This window comes from Lytechinus variegatus, chromosome 2, assembly GCF_018143015.1.
Source record: "Lytechinus variegatus isolate NC3 chromosome 2, Lvar_3.0, whole genome shotgun sequence".
Classification (NCBI taxonomy): Eukaryota; Metazoa; Echinodermata; class Echinoidea; order Temnopleuroida; family Toxopneustidae; genus Lytechinus; species Lytechinus variegatus.
This window is the reverse complement of record NC_054741.1, coordinates 77,995,959-78,001,922: the sequence shown is the minus strand read 5'-3', so window position 1 is coordinate 78,001,922 and position 5,964 is coordinate 77,995,959.

Sequence of the window (5,964 nt, the reverse complement as noted above, 5' to 3'; positions counted from 1 at the left end):
AAAAAAAAAAAAAAAAAAAAAAAAAAAAAAAAAAAAAAAAAAAAAAAAAAAAAAAAAAAAAAAAAAAAAAAAAAAAAAAAAAAAAAAAAAAAAAAAAAAAAAAAAAAAAAAAAAAAAAAAAAAAAAAAAAAAAAAAAAAAAAAAAAAAAAAAAAAAAAAAAAAAAAAAAAAAAAAAAAAAAAAAAAAAAAAAAAAAAAAAAAAAAAAAAAAAAAAAAAAAAAAAAAAAAAAAAAAAAAAAAAAAAAAAAAAAAAAAAAAAAAAAAAAAAAAAAAAAAAAAAAAAAAAAAAAAAAAAAAAAAAAAAAAAAAAAAAAAAAAAAAAAAAAAAAAAAAAAAAAAAAAAAAAAAAAAAAAAAAAAAAAAAAAAAAAAAAAAAAAAAAAAAAAAAAAAAAAAAAAAAAAAAAAAAAAAAAAAAAAAAAAAAAAAAAAAAAAAAAAAAAAAAAAAAAAAAAAAAAAAAAAAAAAAAAAAAAAAAAAAAAAAAAAAAAAAAAAAAAAAAAAAAAAAAAAAAAAAAAAAAAAAAAAAAAAAAAAAAAAAAAAAAAAAAAAAAAAAAAAAAAAAAAAAAAAAAAAAAAAAAAAAAAAAAAAAAAAAAAAAAAAAAAAAAAAAAAAAAAAAAAAAAAAAAAAAAAAAAAAAAAAAAAAAAAAAAAAAAAAAAAAAAAAAAAAAAAAAAAAAAAAAAAAAAAAAAAAAAAAAAAAAAAAAAAAAAAAAAAAAAAAAAAAAAAAAAAAAAAAAAAAAAAAAAAAAAAAAAAAAAAAAAAAAAAAAAAAAAAAAAAAAAAAAAAAAAAAAAAAAAAAAAAAAAAAAAAAAAAAAAAAAAAAAAAAAAAAAAAAAAAAAAAAAAAAAAAAAAAAAAAAAAAAAAAAAAAAAAAAAAAAAAAAAAAAAAAAAAAAAAAAAAAAAAAAAAAAAAAAAAAAAAAAAAAAAAAAAAAAAAAAAAAAAAAAAAAAAAAAAAAAAAAAAAAAAAAAAAAAAAAAAAAAAAAAAAAAAAAAAAAAAAAAAAAAAAAAAAAAAAAAAAAAAAAAAAAAAAAAAAAAAAAAAAAAAAAAAAAAAAAAAAAAAAAAAAAAAAAAAAAAAAAAAAAAAAAAAAAAAAAAAAAAAAAAAAAAAAAAAAAAAAAAAAAAAAAAAAAAAAAAAAAAAAAAAAAAAAAAAAAAAAAAAAAAAAAAAAAAAAAAAAAAAAAAAAAAAAAAAAAAAAAAAAAAAAAAAAAAAAAAAAAAAAAAAAAAAAAAAAAAAAAAAAAAAAAAAAAAAAAAAAAAAAAAAAAAAAAAAAAAAAAAAAAAAAAAAAAAAAAAAAAAAAAAAAAAAAAAAAAAAAAAAAAAAAAAAAAAAAAAAAAAAAAAAAAAAAAAAAAAAAAAAAAAAAAAAAAAAAAAAAAAAAAAAAAAAAAAAAAAAAAAAAAAAAAAAAAAAAAAAAAAAAAAAAAAAAAAAAAAAAAAAAAAAAAAAAAAAAAAAAAAAAAAAAAAAAAAAAAAAAAAAAAAAAAAAAAAAAAAAAAAAAAAAAAAAAAAAAAAAAAAAAAAAAAAAAAAAAAAAAAAAAAAAAAAAAAAAAAAAAAAAAAAAAAAAAAAAAAAAAAAAAAAAAAAAAAAAAAAAAAAAAAAAAAAAAAAAAAAAAAAAAAAAAAAAAAAAAAAAAAAAAAAAAAAAAAAAAAAAAAAAAAAAAAAAAAAAAAAAAAAAAAAAAAAAAAAAAAAAAAAAAAAAAAAAAAAAAAAAAAAAAAAAAAAAAAAAAAAAAAAAAAAAAAAAAAAAAAAAAAAAAAAAAAAAAAAAAAAAAAAAAAAAAAAAAAAAAAAAAAAAAAAAAAAAAAAAAAAAAAAAAAAAAAAAAAAAAAAAAAAAAAAAAAAAAAAAAAAAAAAAAAAAAAAAAAAAAAAAAAAAAAAAAAAAAAAAAAAAAAAAAAAAAAAAAAAAAAAAAAAAAAAAAAAAAAAAAAAAAAAAAAAAAAAAAAAAAAAAAAAAAAAAAAAAAAAAAAAAAAAAAAAAAAAAAAAAAAAAAAAAAAAAAAAAAAAAAAAAAAAAAAAAAAAAAAAAAAAAAAAAAAAAAAAAAAAAAAAAAAAAAAAAAAAAAAAAAAAAAAAAAAAAAAAAAAAAAAAAAAAAAAAAAAAAAAAAAAAAAAAAAAAAAAAAAAAAAAAAAAAAAAAAAAAAAAAAAAAAAAAAAAAAAAAAAAAAAAAAAAAAAAAAAAAAAAAAAAAAAAAAAAAAAAAAAAAAAAAAAAAAAAAAAAAAAAAAAAAAAAAAAAAAAAAAAAAAAAAAAAAAAAAAAAAAAAAAAAAAAAAAAAAAAAAAAAAAAAAAAAAAAAAAAAAAAAAAAAAAAAAAAAAAAAAAAAAAAAAAAAAAAAAAAAAAAAAAAAAAAAAAAAAAAAAAAAAAAAAAAAAAAAAAAAAAAAAAAAAAAAAAAAAAAAAAAAAAAAAAAAAAAAAAAAAAAAAAAAAAAAAAAAAAAAAAAAAAAAAAAAAAAAAAAAAAAAAAAAAAAAAAAAAAAAAAAAAAAAAAAAAAAAAAAAAAAAAAAAAAAAAAAAAAAAAAAAAAAAAAAAAAAAAAAAAAAAAAAAAAAAAAAAAAAAAAAAAAAAAAAAAAAAAAAAAAAAAAAAAAAAAAAAAAAAAAAAAAAAAAAAAAAAAAAAAAAAAAAAAAAAAAAAAAAAAAAAAAAAAAAAAAAAAAAAAAAAAAAAAAAAAAAAAAAAAAAAAAAAAAAAAAAAAAAAAAAAAAAAAAAAAAAAAAAAAAAAAAAAAAAAAAAAAAAAAAAAAAAAAAAAAAAAAAAAAAAAAAAAAAAAAAAAAAAAAAAAAAAAAAAAAAAAAAAAAAAAAAAAAAAAAAAAAAAAAAAAAAAAAAAAAAAAAAAAAAAAAAAAAAAAAAAAAAAAAAAAAAAAAAAAAAAAAAAAAAAAAAAAAAAAAAAAAAAAAAAAAAAAAAAAAAAAAAAAAAAAAAAAAAAAAAAAAAAAAAAAAAAAAAAAAAAAAAAAAAAAAAAAAAAAAAAAAAAAAAAAAAAAAAAAAAAAAAAAAAAAAAAAAAAAAAAAAAAAAAAAAAAAAAAAAAAAAAAAAAAAAAAAAAAAAAAAAAAAAAAAAAAAAAAAAAAAAAAAAAAAAAAAAAAAAAAAAAAAAAAAAAAAAAAAAAAAAAAAAAAAAAAAAAAAAAAAAAAAAAAAAAAAAAAAAAAAAAAAAAAAAAAAAAAAAAAAAAAAAAAAAAAAAAAAAAAAAAAAAAAAAAAAAAAAAAAAAAAAAAAAAAAAAAAAAAAAAAAAAAAAAAAAAAAAAAAAAAAAAAAAAAAAAAAAAAAAAAAAAAAAAAAAAAAAAAAAAAAAAAAAAAAAAAAAAAAAAAAAAAAAAAAAAAAAAAAAAAAAAAAAAAAAAAAAAAAAAAAAAAAAAAAAAAAAAAAAAAAAAAAAAAAAAAAAAAAAAAAAAAAAAAAAAAAAAAAAAAAAAAAAAAAAAAAAAAAAAAAAAAAAAAAAAAAAAAAAAAAAAAAAAAAAAAAAAAAAAAAAAAAAAAAAAAAAAAAAAAAAAAAAAAAAAAAAAAAAAAAAAAAAAAAAAAAAAAAAAAAAAAAAAAAAAAAAAAAAAAAAAAAAAAAAAAAAAAAAAAAAAAAAAAAAAAAAAAAAAAAAAAAAAAAAAAAAAAAAAAAAAAAAAAAAAAAAAAAAAAAAAAAAAAAAAAAAAAAAAAAAAAAAAAAAAAAAAAAAAAAAAAAAAAAAAAAAAAAAAAAAAAAAAAAAAAAAAAAAAAAAAAAAAAAAAAAAAAAAAAAAAAAAAAAAAAAAAAAAAAAAAAAAAAAAAAAAAAAAAAAAAAAAAAAAAAAAAAAAAAAAAAAAAAAAAAAAAAAAAAAAAAAAAAAAAAAAAAAAAAAAAAAAAAAAAAAAAAAAAAAAAAAAAAAAAAAAAAAAAAAAAAAAAAAAAAAAAAAAAAAAAAAAAAAAAAAAAAAAAAAAAAAAAAAAAAAAAAAAAAAAAAAAAAAAAAAAAAAAAAAAAAAAAAAAAAAAAAAAAAAAAAAAAAAAAAAAAAAAAAAAAAAAAAAAAAAAAAAAAAAAAAAAAAAAAAAAAAAAAAAAAAAAAAAAAAAAAAAAAAAAAAAAAAAAAAAAAAAAAAAAAAAAAAAAAAAAAAAAAAAAAAAAAAAAAAAAAAAAAAAAAAAAAAAAAAAAAAAAAAAAAAAAAAAAAAAAAAAAAAAAAAAAAAAAAAAAAAAAAAAAAAAAAAAAAAAAAAAAAAAAAAAAAAAAAAAAAAAAAAAAAAAAAAAAAAAAAAAAAAAAAAAAAAAAAAAAAAAAAAAAAAAAAAAAAAAAAAAAAAAAAAAAAAAAAAAAAAAAAAAAAAAAAAAAAAAAAAAAAAAAAAAAAAAAAAAAAAAAAAAAAAAAAAAAAAAAAAAAAAAAAAAAAAAAAAAAAAAAAAAAAAAAAAAAAAAAAAAAAAAAAAAAAAAAAAAAAAAAAAAAAAAAAAAAAAAAAAAAAAAAAAAAAAAAAAAAAAAAAAAAAAAAAAAAAAAAAAAAAAAAAAAAAAAAAAAAAAAAAAAAAAAAAAAAAAAAAAAAAAAAAAAAAAAAAAAAAAAAAAAAAAAAAAAAAAAAAAAAAAAAAAAAAAAAAAAAAAAAAAAAAAAAAAAAAAAAAAAAAAAAAAAAAAAAAAAAAAAAAAAAAAAAAAAAAAAAAAAAAAAAAAAAAAAAAAAAAAAAAAAAAAAAAAAAAAAAAAAAAAAAAAAAAAAAAAAAAAAAAAAAAAAAAAAAAAAAAAAAAAAAAAAAAAAAAAAAAAAAAAAAAAAAAAAAAAAAAAAAAAAAAAAAAAAAAAAAAAAAAAAAAAAAAAAAAAAAAAAAAAAAAAAAAAAAAAAAAAAAAAAAAAAAAAAAAAAAAAAAAAAAAAAAAAAAAAAAAAAAAAAAAAAAAAAAAAAAAAAAAAAAAAAAAAAAAAAAAAAAAAAAAAAAAAAAAAAAAAAAAAAAAAAAAAAAAAAAAAAAAAAAAAAAAAAAAAAAAAAAAAAAAAAAAAAAAAAAAAAAAAAAAAAAAAAAAAAAAAAAAAAAAAAAAAAAAAAAAAAAAAAAAAAAAAAAAAAAAAAAAAAAAAAAAAAAAAAAAAAAAAAAAAAAAAAAAAAAAAAAAAAAAAAAAAAAAAAAAAAAAAAAAAAAAAAAAAAAAAAAAAAAAAAAAAAAAAAAAAAAAAAAAAAAAAAAAAAAAAAAAAAAAAAAAAAAAAAAAAAAAAAAAAAAAAAAAAAAAAAAAAAAAAAAAAAAAAAAAAAAAAAAAAAAAAAAAAAAAAAAAAAAAAAAAAAAAAAAAAAAAAAAAAAAAAAAAAAAAAAAAAAAAAAAAAAAAAAAAAAAAAAAAAAAAAAAAAAAAAAAAAAAAAAAAAAAAAAAAAAAAAAAAAAAAAAAAAAAAAAAAAAAAAAAAAAAAAAAAAAAAAAAAAAAAAAAAAAAAAAAAAAAAAAAAAAAAAAAAAAAAAAAAAAAAAAAAAAAAAAAAAAAAAAAAAAAAAAAAAAAAAAAAAAAAAAAAAAAAAAAAAAAAAAAAAAAAAAAAAAAAAAAAAAAAAAAAAAAAAAAAAAAAAAAAAAAAAAAAAAAAAAAAAAAAAAAAAAAAAAAAAAAAAAAAAAAAAAAAAAAAAAAAAAAAAAAAAAAAAAAAAAAAAAAAAAAAAAAAAAAAAAAAAAAAAAAAAAAAAAAAAAAAAAAAAAAAAAAAAAAAAAAAAAAAAAAAAAAAAAAAAAAAAAAAAAAAAAAAAAAAAAAAAAAAAAAAAAAAAAAAAAAAAAAAAAAAAAAAAAAAAAAAAAAAAAAAAAAAAAAAAAAAAAAAAAAAAAAAAAAAAAAAAAAAAAAAAAAAAAAAAAAAAAAAAAAAAAAAAAAAAAAAAAAAAAAAAAAAAAAAAAAAAAAAAAAAAAAAAAAAAAAAAAAAAAAAAAAAAAAAAAAAAAAAAAAAAAAAAAAAAAAAAAAAAAAAAAAAAAAAAAAAAAAAAAAAAAAAAAAAAAAAAAAAAAAAA